This window comes from Thamnophis elegans, chromosome 3, assembly GCF_009769535.1.
Source record: "Thamnophis elegans isolate rThaEle1 chromosome 3, rThaEle1.pri, whole genome shotgun sequence".
Classification (NCBI taxonomy): Eukaryota; Metazoa; Chordata; class Lepidosauria; order Squamata; family Colubridae; genus Thamnophis; species Thamnophis elegans.
In genome coordinates, this window is record NC_045543.1 from 132,600,919 (window position 1) to 132,612,842 (window position 11,924).

The 11,924-nt window shown below is 39.6% G+C and overlaps 1 long non-coding RNA gene across 1 annotated transcript; it reads right to left on the reverse strand.

The window, feature by feature from the left end:
- Positions 1-1,541: 1,541 nt before the first annotated feature.
- Positions 1,542-11,555, reverse strand: LOC116506615. Its single transcript, XR_004255054.1, has 3 exons — positions 11,425-11,555; positions 6,353-6,516; positions 1,542-2,705 (listed from the first exon to the last, which is right to left on the reverse strand). It is a non-coding gene; the product is annotated as an uncharacterized LOC116506615 (long non-coding RNA).
- Between the last annotated feature and the right edge of the window lie 369 nt (positions 11,556-11,924).

Below are 11,924 nucleotides of genomic sequence, written 5' to 3' on the forward strand. Positions count from 1 at the left end.
GCCAAGGTGGCGCAGTGGTTAAATGCAGCACTGCAGGCTACTGCTAGATCAGCAGGTCAGCGGTTCAAATCTCACTGGCTCAGGGTTGACTCAGCCTTCCATCCTTCCGAGGTGGGTAAAATGAGGACCCAGATTGTTGGGGGCAATATGCTGACTCTCTGTAAACCGCTTAGAGAGGCCTGAAAGGCCTATGAAGCGGATATAAGTCTACTGCTATTACTGCTATTGCTATTGAAGACTTGACTTTTCCTCCAGGAGTTGGGTAATGTGTGGCTGGACCCAATATTTGGTGGTGGATATACAGTGTTGTGTTGTATTGAGGATCACCAGGAATTTTTGCATTATTTGTAACTGTTTTCATTGTTGTTTATGACCAAACTAGAAAGCCACTGACCCATCTATAACTAGTTTATTAAGAAGTTTGGGAAGATATTTTCTGGTCCTATGGAATGGAACTAGTAAATAAGTAATCTCCTGATGTGATTCTTTTTAGAAATCCAGAGGTTTAATCTAGATCAGAGAGGCAGGAAGAAGCAAAAAAAAAAAACCCCAAAAAACCCTTGTTGATTCACAGGGATGTTTTAATTATTTGTTCAGATGGAAATGAAAGATTCTTCTTCCAACAGAGAAATTGCATATCATTGTGTAGATGCTTGTTAGTTGGCTATATCATCATCCTTTGCCAGCAGTGTGCAACAACTGCCAAAAAACCAAAACAATTCTTGGCTGCATAAACAGAGGGATAGAATCAAGATCACATGAAGTGTTAATACCACTTTATAATTCTTTGGTAAAGCCATACTTGGAATCCTGCATCAGGTTTTGGTTGCCACAACATAAAAGAGATGTTGAGACTCTAGAAAGAGTGCAGAGAAGAGCAACAAAAATGATTAGGGGATTGGAGGCTAAAACATATGAAGAAGTGTTGCAGGAACTGGGTATGTCTAGTTTAAGGAAAAGAAGGACTAGGGGAGATATGATAGCAGTGTTCTGATATCTCAGGGATTAGCACAAAGAAGAGGGAGTCAAGCTTTCTCCAAAGCACCTGAGGTTAGGACAAGAAGCAATGGGTGGAAACTAATCAGAAATTTCCTGACAATTTGAACAATTAATTAGTGGAACAACTTGCCTCCAGAAGATATGAATGCTCCAACACTGGAAGTTTTTAAGAAGATGTTGGATAATGATTTGTCTGAAGTGGTGTAGGGTTTCCTGCCTAAGCAGGAGATTGGGCTAGAAGACCTCCAAGTCCCTTCCAACTCTACTCTTCTCTTCTCTTCTCTTCTCTTCTCTTCTCTTCTCTTCTATTCTATTCTATTCTTTGCATCAAAATGATTCCTCTCATATACCCTGTGGGTACCAAATGGTTCTTCTTGCTATAAAGTACGGGGTGATGTATTTAAGCCGTGTAAATCAAAGACTTGAGAGGTATTTTGGAATGAATGAATGAATATATCTGAAGTCCAGATTGCACAATAGATGTGTAAATGCAAGCTTAAGATGTTTGAAGAATTTCTTTAAAGTAGAAGCTGCAAATATGGTACACACACATTTATAAACACTTTTATTATATCAAATGAATTGGTAAGCCAGAATTGGGCTCCCCTTGAGCAGAAAAATAAATTAATAGAAAAACTGATTTTGATAACATTGTTCAGAGACAGCTGTGATTACACCAGGATAAAAACCTAGTAAGAACATACAAAAATTCTGATTACATAAAGTAAAGTTTACAGTACAATCAATTGATAAAAAGTACAGTGAGTTATTGTTAGATATTTAGTAGACATTTTGTCTATATAGGAGATGGTGATATCAGTGATGCTTTTGATGAAATTTCCAAATCAGATTGGAATAGTACAGTCAACAGTGGAAATTAGAGATTGAATATTAACATGCCCAGTTAATTGTATTTGCAGCCCTAATTTTATTTCAAAGTAATAGACCACAAGATAATGGAATGTTTATTTTGCAGTTATGGGAATGGATCTTGGCTACTTTTCTGCCAAATTTCAGACACTGTGAGAAGTTGGCTGCTATTTTCTTTAACATTTGGCTAAATGATTAACGTATTCACAGCTGAGCGGCCTGCAGCTGAGTCCCAAAAAGAATTATGCTTCCATGATCCAGCTTGTTTATCTAAGATCAATGCAACAATACAGCTACTGCTTCAGGCTAAAATAGCCATAACTATTAACTTATTAATAAATGGAATGAATACTTAATAATGTCATTTGGATTGGAGAAGAAAGGGGGGGGGAAGAGTGACAGTGGTACATAGGCTGTTTGTTCTCAATAATTTATATAACCATTTGCTCTTGAGCAGTCCTACCATTGATGAACATACGTTTGAGTCATGCCATCTCAGCAAAACTAGCTGGATTACACGTACTAATAAATAATATTATTTATTGCTTGACATTTTGGCAATGGAAGTGACATGTTATTGCGGTATTCTCTCATAGCTGCCAGATAATGCCGTTTCTCAAATATTCTTATCTTCCTCTGTTAGCATCAACACCTCCTCCTCCTCCTCCTTTTCCTGCACCGGTTGGTTTATCTAACAGTAGCTATTTAGTGTGATAATGGCGTTTGACAGATTGGATACAAACACCATTGTCACACTCCAAAGCTCCAGCAGGAGAGAAATCTCAGAGGGATGAAATATTCATGATGCTAGATTTATGGAAAACAGGCAAAAGGACCTGCAATAAAGAGAAAAGAGGTTAATGATCACAAACGGAATAAAGACAAATTGGGAAAAAAAATATCAACAGAAATGACACCAATTTTAAAAAGAGAAATAGCTGTGGAACGGTTTAGAATAAATTACAAACTTAACCTTAGTGGCAATGTTGCTAAATTATTTTACTTTGTTTTGTTTACATTCTTTTCATTTCTTCCTTTTTATTCTTGTAAGCCACCTAGAATAGACCCACCGCAAGATAGGCAGCAAGTAAATTTAACAAATAAATAAACAAATTCTTCAGTGATTTAAGATTTGCCTGGGACTGAACAGGCTTCTGGCAACTGTTCTGATCAAAGTCACTTTATAGCTCCGTGATGGTGTACCTATGGCAGCTGTGCTGGCAGTGACAAGCAGAGACATCTCTCTGGGCATGCCAGCAGTCACCTGATGCTCTTCTGGTTTCCGGAGGGCACATGCGTGCTGGCCAGCTGGTCTTCATGCATGCATACATGCCAGAAACCGGAAGACCAGGTGACTGGAGCACATGTGCACACCAGAAACTGGAATCTCAGCTTCCCAGCGTGCACATGGGCACAGGAAAACTGTTTTTCTGGTTTCCGGCACTTCCCATGTGCGCGCGTTCCCGTTTCAGCACTCGGTGCTGAAAGGTTTGGTCAACACTGTTATAGCTGTTGAAGGAGAAGATTATGGTGTGGTTGTCAACATTTCTGCTTAGTCAACCAATTTTTCAACTTTTCTATTGCACTTTTCAACTTACTCATTAAATTACTAGAACATAGCAACAAAACTCACTATAAGATGATTTGGAGCTATAGGCTAGACCTCAGAAGAAGAGATTTTGAAGAACCCTAATGGAAAGGAAGTCTATGCAAGGCAAAACCTATCTAAGTCGAATTGGAGGTCTCATGAAATGTGATACTGAGGAGGTTATTATAAATAATTCCAACAGGAAGGAAAAAATGGAAGAAATTTACGGATACATGAAGACGTCCCTAAATGTTGTTGTGGGAAAGGGACAAATATAACAAATGGAAAGGATGCAGTGGCTCAGTGGTTAAGACACTGAGCTTGTCAATCAGAAAGGTTGGCAGTTCGGCAGTTCGAATCCCTAGCGCCGCATAATGGAGTGAGCTCCCGTTATTTGTGCAAGCTTCTGCCAACCTAGCAGTTCAAAAGCATGTAAAAATGCAAGTAGAAAAAATAGGGACCACCATTGGTGGGAAGGTAACAGCGATCTCGGCATTTAGTCATGATGGCCACACAACCACGGAGACGTCTTCGGACAGCGCTGGCTCTTCGGCTTAGAAACGGAGATGAGCACCGCCCCCTAGAATTGGAAATGACTAGCACATATGTGCGAGGGGAATCTTTTATAAGAAATGGAAGAACAAAAACATAACCAAAGAATATGAGACTCCAGAAACAGTAAGGACAATGCCAGAAGGCTAAGCATTCAGAATGATTTGAAGCTTGTAAGAGACACCTAGAAAAACTACAAATAAGTTCTTTGGCTATGTTAGAAACAAAAGGTGGACCAAAGTGATTGCAGATGCCCTGGGAGGAGAAACAGGCAATGGTGAGGAATTCTGTTTTGACTTTCATTTCTTGGAAGAAAAATGGAGTTGGCCATGGTTATCCTATTGGCAGAGGAATTTAGGATAGACAAGGGTAAGAGTGAACTCAGGTAATTTTAATTAATTCAACCCTCCAGAGCATTGGTGGGATTCAATTTTTTTTACTACCGGTTCTGTGGGAGTGGCCTTGTGGGCATGGTGTGGCTTTATGAGCGTGGCTTTTTGGGCACGGGAGGAGAAGGATACTGCAAAATCCCAACTCCTGGGGGAAGGTTACTGCAAAATCCCATTCCTTCCCCACCACACTAACCTGCTTTCCAGCTGCTTTCTCCAGTGCAGGGCAGCAAAAGATCAGCTGGGAGGCAGCCAGGGCGGGGCCAGCCTATTTGCAGATTCTCCGAACTATTCAAATTTTCCGCTATTGGTTCTCTAGAATCTGTCAGAACTGGATAAATACCACCTCTGCTCAAAAGTTACATACAGTGGTGGAATTCAGCCAGTTCGCACTACTTCAGGAGAACTGGTTGTTAACTTTCTGTGCAGTTTGGCAAATTGGTTGTTGGAAGAAATCCTTAGGGCAGAGAACCAGTTGTTAAATTACTTGAATCCCACCACTGGTCACATGGATTATATTGCAGGCTCATAAAATGGGGTGCAATTCATTTTAACAACTGCCTTGGTGAGCAATGGAAATTTTGGGTTGAACTGTGGTTGTAAGTTGAGGACTACCTGAAATAGGTTCCTAGCATCACCCAAGCATTGTTTTGTTACAACAATGGCACTAAAAAAATCTCTGTAAATTGCTGGTGCAGAAATGACTTTTCTACAGAACAAAAGGAAAGTCTCATGAAATAGAGGTGGCTTAATAGTGATTCAGCAGGAGTGCTTATAATCAGATTTAGCTACACTTTAACAAGTCAGAGAAATAAAATCGTGGCTGTTACTAACCCTGGATCTTCTTGGGTCACACAATTGTTTAATTGACAAAAGATTTTAATATTAAAGCTACAATAACATAAAGAGATAATTGGAACTAAGAAAAAGTGTGAAAAAAGAAAAAAAAAGAGAAAGTCAAAGAAAGGGAAAGAAAAAGAGAAATATTTGAAGAAGTGACTTTTGATCTTTGCAGCAGTTACAAAAAAATGGTTATTACCCTTTCCACCCTCTGAAATTATATATCTTCTTCCCTTCTTCTCACAAACAACTCCTTTTAATCAATAAATTCTGAAAGCACCAATTCATTTTTGTCTGTTTTCAGCAAAAAAGTCCATAAAGACTGTTATACTTTTATAAAAGTAGTTATTTTTCCTTCCCCAATTGCTAGCCATCACTGAGTGATTATATATCAACGTAATGATGCTTGCCTGATGTTCAAACAGTGTTTCTCAATCTTCGGAACTTTAAGATGTGCATATCTGGCTGGGGGAATTCTGGGGGGTTAAAGTCCACACCTCTTAAGGTTGTCAAGGTTGAGAAACAAAGGTAACAATGTCCATTACTATTTCTGGGTTTGAAGCAGAGGTGGTATTCATCAGTTTCTGACCAGTTTTGGAGAACTGGTAGCGGAAATTTTCAGTAGTTCGGAGAACTGGCAAATATCACCTCTGGCTGGCCCCGCCCCCATCCATTCTCTGCCTCCCGAGTCACGGCTAATCAGGAGGAAATTGGGATTTTGCAGTAACCTTCCCCTGGAGTGGGGAGGGAATGGAGATTTTACAGTATCCTTTCCCTGCCACACCCACCAAGCCACGCCCACCGAATCGGTACTAAAAAAAATTGAATCCTATCACTGGTTTGAAGAGACATATAATAGCCCAGGCAGCTTAGCTTTTGGAAACAGAATTACAGTTTATAAAGAGTATATTTACTACCTAGAGAACCAGTTTGGTGTAATGGCTATGGCATTGGAGAGTGTGAGTTCTAGTCCCACTTTGGATAGGAAGTCAGGTGGATGATCTTGGGCCAGGTTCTCTCTCAACCGTAGGAAGCAGGAAATGGAAGGCCACTTGTGAAAGCACTGAAATCAAACACACACACACACACACACACACACATTAATTGTCATTACCTTCAGTCTCTCTTTCTTTATTGGTTTGGAGTTTTCTTTAGTCTCCGACCTTAATATTAACACAGTTTGCATATATAATCAATAAAAGCGAAGATGCATTTAAGGAAACTCCCAGGGCATTTGCTTTGAATGGGCAATCCTCCATTCTCTTGACCTCCCATGCTCTGCAAACAGAAAAAGAAAAAGAGCTTTAAAAACCAAAGATAACGTCTTTAGTATCCTTTTTACTTTTACTTTCTTGAAGACCGAACCGTTTTCTTTTTGCTTTTTCCATCTGCAGCACGCATTTTGCTTTTCATTCAAATTTCAATAGTCCTTTGGAAAATAAAATAAAATAACAAAGAACAGTCTTTAACCAGGCTGATTAAAGTGCTATTGTGAGGAGAGGCCATTTCAAAAATAATTAGTTTGCACTAGGAATCGGCATTTCCTTTTAGTAAAGGTCCACTTTTTATCCTTTTTTTTTTCCCACGAAGAAAAACCCAGTGAAAGGATCTGTTTTGTCAACCTTTTGAGAAATAAAATGGAGAATTTATCAGGGAACTGAAAGGTAACATTATCTCGCTATTGTCGGGAGCCTGGCTTTCAATAAGGTAGAAAGTCTTTCTTCCCCCTGCCTGCCACATTTGATTGAATGCTTCTGAAAGAAAAATGAAGGTAATTGAAGATAGTTTGGTTGAGAATCAAAGACTGAAATAATAAAGACATCCCACTGATTCGGGGGAGAATGCCCGAATAATGTTTCATCCAAAACAAGCACTGGTTTGAATGCATGCATACAAGCCTTTGCTTGCAAACCTAGCACTAACTTGTAATGAAATTATTCACAAAAGGAAAAGCGTTTACTCTGAATGCCGAAGGTACCAGACTCAATTCCCAGGATACCGTGTTTCTCCAAAAATAAGACAGGGCCTTATTTTCTTTTAACCCCTGAAATAAGCACTTGGCCTTATATTTGGGGGAGGTCTTATTATTTTTGAGGTGCAGGAGGCGGCAAGTATAGTCACCTCATGGCTGCTGCTGTGTTGCAATATTTTCAGGGAGGGCTTATTTTAGTGCATGCTCTTAAAAGCCCGATTGGGCTTATTATCTGGGGAGGTCTTATTTTCAGGGAAACAGGGTATCTAGGTAAAAAGAAACGGGTTGCAAACAACAGAAAGATCCTTCTCTACCAGAAGAGCCACCACTAACATGTAATGTTAAAGTCAGTGAAAAATCTCATGTTCAGCCAGATTTTTGAGTGTGATCCGAATTCTCCGTACGTTTATTTATTTTATTTATTTAGTTAGTTTGTCACTGATGGGAAACCTGAACAGTGCCTTTGGATGGACAGTACTTGGAGATGCCCTCTTACTTATTCTCAATGGCCAAAATGTATTTACACAAGTAAGGAATTAGGCTCTTTTTCTCACTTGCAATTTGTAGCTTTACTAGAGCTACGTATAATCTATAATCTCATGACACGGGCCTTATTCAATTCTGTGTTCTAAATAGGCTTATGTCAATCTTTCATGTTGTGGAAAAGCAGTAGCCTTTCCTGCTTCATTCAACACTGAACCATGTGTTACAAAATTGTATTGTATTTATTGTATTTAATAGATTTATAGGCCGCCCAATCCCGAAGGACTCCGCATTGCTCTTCCCCATTTTTGGGGAAATGGTGTTTGTGTGACCTCTCCAGTTTTGATCATTCATTATTACACTGAATGGAGACTTGTTGGGTAGAAGATCAACCAATCAGCATTCTCACAATATCCTAAATCCCACCCACTCATCTCCTGTGCAAGAAAGATAATCTATTTTACCAGCCAGTCTATTCAGCAAGGAGGATAAGCAGTAAATCACTATCCTTGTAAGATAGGAGTAGTGCTGAGCTAGGCAACACATCTTTTATACCCCACTTGTGAAAAAGTAGAGTACACTGTGCACACAAGCACAGCCTCAGGGTTAAAAAAAAGCCAAGATGGCGGCTACAGCCATGTGATCAAAGTCTGGCTGGTTTTTAGACATGTTGCTCAATGTACCCGTCTAGTTTCTTCACATAAAAAAAGAAGTAGATATGTAAATTTGAGAAAGGAAGTTAGATAGTTAGATAGCCCAAGTCTCAACCACTGTTTAGAAAGAAATTAAAAAAGGAAGCTACATTAATTCTCCTTTTTCTCCTATAGAATCCTGGACCATAAAAAGGAGCATATGAGCTGGTAGAAGGTCATAGCAAGTGTAGCTTAGCTCTTGAGAGGAATGTTTCTGCTAAGCATGGATGTTAAGTTGACTTTTATGTAGGCGGTCACCAAATCCAGGTTCAACACTATATGAATCTTTTCCGCCTGGATCATTTATCACATCTCTCTGAACTGGCACAGTATCTGTAGTCCTTTTGGAATCAAGGAGATGCCCAAGAGACAAGGAATGTTGCAGGTCCCATCCCTGAGGGAAGGACCCAGAAGAAGGGCCTTCTCCGTGGTGGCTCCCTTGCTCTGGAACATCATTCCCCTAGAGATTAGAATGCCCCCCACTGTAATACTCTTCCAGAAGGCGCTAAAGACCTGGTTCTGCCTGGGGAACCCAGAGCGGGGTGGAGCCTATTAAATAGCTCGTGTGATCTGGGGCAGAGGATGGCGGGGTGATTTTATTATGATTTTATTATATTAATTTACTTGATTCTTTTTATTAGTTTTGCTGTTTTAAATGTGGTTTTACATTCTGTAAGCCACCTTGAGTCACCCTGGGCGAATAGGCGGCAATATAAATTTAATAAATAAAACAAACAGACAAACATAAGGATCTATGCACTTGAATCACGTATGTGTGTGGTTGTGTGTAAGTGTGCGCAGAGGTTCTAGCTTGGTAGTCTAAATAAGATGAAGCAAAGGAATAACGGAGGAAAAATGGCATAGACATAATCTGCAGAATGCACTGCCACCCGAGGATTTATTTATTTATTCATTTATGCCATTTTCAAAATATGGCTGGAAAAATGAGTGGGAGATTTGGCTACCAATGACTACTATCTTTGATTGCTAGTTACTACCCACGTAAACACTGGCAATTGCTGGACATTTCATGGGAGAATGGCTATCGCTGGGTTTTTAAACTCCCATGATATATCTCTGGTTGAGCATTGTCTGGCACTGTGGGCTGGCCATTTGCCAGATCTCATAGCACTTTCCTTATGTTGTTATGAGATGAATGCAAGAGATACATAGAATTACTCATTTTGTGTTCACCAAAAACTATTCCCCAAATTGGGTACCTTTTTAGGAAATCTGGGAATCAAGTTTCACAGAGGTCTTAAGACAGAAGATTAAAGATGGGCCCTCAAAAATGTTTCACTAGAAAATGTGTGCGAGGAGCCGAGTTAAATAATTGCTAATAATCTATCCTGCAGGTTCTCCAAGAGATGGAAGATGTTGTTATTTCGTGTGTGATGCCATCCGAGAAGCCGTTGTGTTCTAAAAATACATAAACAGAACCTGGAAAATGTGAAATCATAGAAAGGGATGGACAGGCAAGTTTAGATAGAGGATAGCTAAAGTGAAACGTATCGGCTCTATTTAATATAGGTGTGCATCCACTTTGTTGCTTATTGAAGAAATATTTTCCGATAGCCATTTAATTGGTTCCTTTTTGAGACTTTTAAGAAAAAAAAAGGACCAATTAAATGGCTATCACAAAATGCTTCTTCAATTAGTAACAAACGGGATGCGCACCGATATTAAATAGAGGTCTAAATAAACGTACAAATTAAGATCAAGAATGACAGAATCCACTTCAGGGATCAGCAGGGATCCGATCCATTTGCTGGAGCCTGCTGTCCTCAGATATCTTGGATTATGGAAAATAGGAAGAATGTACATTAATCAGGACAGGGAGGTGGTGGCTCAGTGGCTAAGATGCTGAGCTTGTCGATCAGAAAGGTTGGCAGTTCAGCGGTTCAAATCTCTAGAGCCACGTAACGGAGTGAGCTCCTGTTACTTGTCCCAGTTTCTGCCAACCTAGCAGTTCGAAAGCATGTAAAGATGCAAGTAGAAAAATAGGAACCACCTTTGGTGGGAAGCAAGCAATAAATGAAGGATAAAAATATGTTCTGATGATTTATCGTTATTTTAGAACTGCATGGTTGCATGATGTGCGGTTGGATAAAGAGTTATATATAAGTATAAAGTAGAAGTCTGCAAATTATTGCTGGTCATTTCTGGACATCAAAAGAATCTTTTAATCAGGTTCTTGATTTCCCTCTGGTGGAATTTTGGTTGAAAGAATGATGCGAATGCAGAATAAAATTTCTGCTCAATCCACTGGAGACAAAATACCAATCAAATACATTGCTATCTTTGGACTGCACAGAAGGAAATATTTGAAAAAGCTTCTTGTTGTCATTTATACCTTAGAACTCAATGAAAATATCAAAATATGCCTATTATAATCAGTCCTTCAATTTTGACAATGACCAATCAGTTGGATTGCTTTTTAAATAGCACCATTGTTTTATTTTCTTTCTTTTTTTAGTAAGAAATGAGCCATTCAGTGTTTAATTCTTTCATAACACTGGCTGCCATCAGGAAGAGAGGGAAGAGTGGCTGGGACTTCATACAAAATCCTCCTTTTTCTTTCATACATGGGAAATTCCAACTTGAGATTTTTCATCTATGGTGGAAAATCTGGGATCTTTCAAGAGTTCACATCCCTGATATCTGGTTTATTGAATTAATTTTGTTTCTCTCTTTAATCACCCTTTCATTGACAAAATGAGACATTGGGTTGAGAATATTTCCTTTATTCCTTGCTTCCTTGCTTCCTTGCTTCCTTCCTTCCTTCCTTCCTTCCTTCCTTCCTTCCTTCCTTCCTTCCTTCCTTCCTTCCTTCCTTCCTTCCTTCCTCTACTGATTGTCTGTGTAACCCCTAAAGCAATTGGTATCAGGACAATAAACAACCCTGTAAAACCCTATAGGACAATTCGATAAATATCCCAATATTATTTTGCTATGCTTCACTAACAGAGGTTTTCTTGAAGAGCAAGTTGTTTAGCTTACAAGTCCTTTTTAAGGAAACATACCATAGAAATCACTCACCATTCCCCATAACGCTGTCCAATCCTATGATTTTCATCCATTGTTAAAGTCCTCTCCAAAACCAAGTGAACGTCTGCCTCTCATATTCATGGCTGAACATTTACAGTATTAGGGCAGGAGTTCAGGGTGTCTGTTTCTAAAAACTCGCTCTGCCTGGCCTTTATGGGATCCGGGGCTTTTAAATAAACAAACCACTCTGATAAGTCACATTAAAATATTGATCCTTGTGGGATGGCTCTCAGTTCTCTACATAAATGAGGACTGCTAGTTAGACGTGGCGGCTCAGTGGCTAAGAAAGGTCGGCAGTTCGGCGGCTCGAATCCCTAGCTCTGCATAATGGAGTGAGCTCCTGTTACTTGTCCCAGCTTCTGCCAACCTAGCAGTTCGAAAGCATATAAAAATGCAAGTACAAAAATAGGAACTACCTTTGGTGGGAAGGTAACAGTGTTCCGTGTGCCTTCGGCATTTAGTCATGCCAGCCACATGGCCACGGAGACGTC